This window comes from Vombatus ursinus, unplaced genomic scaffold, assembly GCF_900497805.2.
Source record: "Vombatus ursinus unplaced genomic scaffold, bare-nosed wombat genome assembly UNPS02015255.1, whole genome shotgun sequence".
NCBI classification, from domain to species: Eukaryota; Metazoa; Chordata; class Mammalia; order Diprotodontia; family Vombatidae; genus Vombatus; species Vombatus ursinus.
In genome coordinates this window covers 36,314,444-36,317,981 of record NW_020955033.1, presented here as the reverse complement: position 1 = coordinate 36,317,981, position 3,538 = coordinate 36,314,444, and the positions used below count along the sequence as shown (strand labels likewise).

At 39.2% G+C, this 3,538-nt stretch overlaps 1 non-coding gene across 1 annotated transcript; it reads right to left on the bottom strand.

Annotated features, from left to right (window-relative positions):
* Window positions 1–914: 914 nt before the first annotated feature.
* LOC114031955 lies at window positions 915–1,018 on the bottom strand. The gene has a single exon (XR_003567784.1). It is a non-coding gene; the product is annotated as a U6 spliceosomal RNA (small nuclear RNA).
* Between the last annotated feature and the right edge of the window lie 2,520 nt (window positions 1,019–3,538).

Below are 3,538 nucleotides of genomic sequence, written 5' to 3'. Positions count from 1 at the left end.
TCATTTCACTTTGTATCAGTTCATATAAGTCTTTCCAGGTTTTTCTGAAATCAGTCTGGTCATCATTTCTTATTACACAATAGTATTCCATTACATTCATATACCACAACTTGTTCAGCCATTCCTCAATTGATGGGCATCCCCTCAATTTCCAATTTTTTGCCACCACAAAAAGAGCTACTGTAAATATTTTTGTGAATGTAGGTCCTTTTCCCTTTTTTATGATCTCTTTGGGATACAGATCTAGCAGTGGTATTGCTGAATCAAAGGATATGCACAGTTCGGTTGCCCTTTGGGCATAATTCCAAATTGCACTCCAGAATGATTAGATCAATTCACAACTCCACCAACAATGTACTAGTCTGAATTTTCTCATATTCTCTCCAACATTTATCATTTTTCTTTTCTGTCATATTAACCAATCTGATAGGTGTGAGGTGGTACCTTAGAGTTGTTTTAATTTTCATTTCTCTAATCAAAAGTGATTTAGAGCATTTCTTCATATGACTGTAGATAGCTTTGATTTCTTCATTTGAGAACTGCCTGTTCATATCCTTTGACCATTTACAAGTTGGGGAATGGCTTGTATTCTTACAAATTTGACTTGATTCTCTATATATTTGAGAAATGAGGCCTTTATCAGAAACACTCACTGAAAAGATTGTTTCCCAGTTTTCTGCTTTCCTTCTAATCTTTCCCAGAGTCAGGGGTCTTTGGGTTTATCAAACACTAGTTTACTATGGTCATTTACTACTGTGTGTTGTGTACGTATTCTATTTCAATGATGTACCACTCTATTTCTTAGCCAGTACCAGACAGTTTAGATGATTACCACTTTATAATATAGTTTGAGATCTGATACTGCTAGGTCACCTTCCTTGCATTTTTTTCATTAATTCCCTTGATATTCTTGAAAAAATATGGAACACTTCATGAATTTGCATATTATCCTTGCTCAGGGGCCATGCTAATCTTCTCTGTATGGTTCCAATTTTAGTATATGTGCTGAAGCAAGCATTTCTTTTCTCTTACTACAGATATCAACTCCACCTTAGAGCCCAACTGTACTTCCAGATGCATTTTGTCCATGGCTGTGCCTTTGATTGACCACAACATTCTCAGCTGTGTGGTTTCTCTAACTCCTTCAGCTTTTTGCATTAACATTTGTAAAGTGCTTTGTAAATCTTAAGGTGCTGCATAAATGCTTGTTATTATTGTTATTATTTCTTGGAGAATAGGGACCCTTTGAGCCTTCTCTTTCTGGAAGTGTGATGTCACTTTGAGTGTTTTTCCTTTTGGTAACTTACAGGGTAACAGAATCCATTGGAGCAGAGTAAACTTGGAAAAAATAGGTGACATGTAGTTTGTGCTGCCTACCACTAGGCCTCCCACTCTTCTTTTTCTCTCCTTTCCACATTCTCTTGCCTGCTGTCTGTGCTCCCTGACACATCAAGTACCCATTACTTTCTACCTGTCTTGTGGCCAGGAACAGGAAGAAAACTAAGGTGTTGGAGACTTGTTCTTTTTGCTACTGTCATGACTTTGTACTTTACATTTGATGGGAAATAAGAGGGCACATTTAATCTCTAGAAATGAATCTTAAGTGGCATAAACACAAGTACTCTGGCGATTGGGGTATGGGAGATATTTTCAGGTTGAGGAGTCTTTGTAGTGCTGTGGAAAGAGGATCTGAGTTTGAATCCTGACTGTCACTTATTAACTGTGTGGCCTTGAACAAGTCATCAGTTAAGCTTTCTGGAGCTCAGTTTGCTCATCTGTAAAATGAGAGGGACAGGCTAGAGAACTTCTGAGGTCCCTCCCCATCTTAGACCTATCATCCCATGATCTTACTGGTGCCCCATAAGTCACTCTGTGCATGTTACTGCCTGTGGGTTACACTAAACCTGTGTTTGGGAAGCTGTAAGAACTTATATCAAAGTGGCATATTGCCAGTGGTTGCTGGAATATGGTCATAAAGCAGCCAGCTTATTGATTAACTCATGAATTTCTAATTTAATACTGTTTCAAGTAGATGAACAACAGACTAGAGACAAAGAAGACAACTTTGACTTTACAAATCAGAGCACAACTATTAAAAACATCTTGTCATCCACACTCTTGGAATCTTTGCCTTGGTGATCCTCCTGCCTTGGTGCATATGGCAGCTTCTGAGACATCAGATACAAATAATTAGGTGGCAAGGAAGAAAGGAGATGTCTGAGGTGATGGGAGAGAACAGCACTGGGAAAGAGCAGAGAATAAAATGAGAGGCCATTTGATGGTCTAAGTATCTAGTGGGGTTTGTTGTTCTGTTGTGATCCGATCTAGGTTTTCTTCACAAAGATGCTGGAATGATTTGCTATTTCCTACTCCAGCTCATTTTACAGATGAGGAGAATGAGGCAAACAGGGTTGAGTGACTTGTCCAGGGTCACACAGCCAGTAAGTATTTGAGGCCAGTTTTGAACTCAGGTCTTCCTGACTCTAGGCCCTTCACTCTATCCATTGTGCCGCCTAGCTGGTAGTAAAATTATCTGTTTTTAGTACAATTAGTAACAGTTAACATTTACATATCTTCAATTTTAGAATACGTTATCCCACTGAGCCTCATAAATAAATGTTTTGTGAGAGGTACAGCAGGCATTATGAGCCTTATTCTATAGGTTATGATAGCACGACAGAGAGGTTAACTGACTTGCCTTTATTATCCAGCTAGTAAGTGTCAGAGGCAAGATTTGAACCCAGATCTCTCCTGATACCAAGTGTAGCAATCTTTCCACTACATCCTGCTGCTTCTGCAGCTAATTTGGGGCATGGATTCTGGAAAAAGGTGAGTTAAAAAAAAACAACAAAGCTGAATGAATGAAATTAATGAAATAGTTGATGAAAAAAGATCAAGACAATTTAATAACCAGGACTTTGAAACACAAAGATTAAGAGGCAAGATAATATTTGACTAAAAATAGCTGAAGGGCCCCAGTTCGGGGTCAGTTATTCAGACAAAGCTGATCACAAGTTTATTGACAGTGGAATGAAAAGCACTTCTGGGCAACAGCATAATACACACAATACCCCATAAACTAAAACAGGAAAAAAAGAAATCCTATGATTCTCGAAACAAAAGAAATCCTAGAAGATGGACCTCACTTGTGGCACAGAGTAGGAAGATTGGGCTGCGGTGCCTGAAGGGAGGGGATTCAACTTTACTAGCTGCAGAAAGAGCCAGTTTTCTATTTACTTTCTAGGAGGTCAGGTTAGGTCAGGCCTATCCTGTGGAATATTCAGCTCCTTTACCATTGAAAGACACTCCCTCTTTCATCCCTTGTCTAGGAGAGCAGCCTGGGCAGTCCTTGATGGTTATCAAACACCCTCAGTGGGCCGGTACACTGTACCAGTGGAGGATTACAGACCCCAAGAGGAACGGGGAGAACCAGGGGGGAGGGGTTAACCTATCTTGGTAAATATTTACTTTTTTTTTTAGTTTCAAATTCAAGGATACATGGTTTCATCAATTCAGAGTTCCTTTATACTTTTGTAGA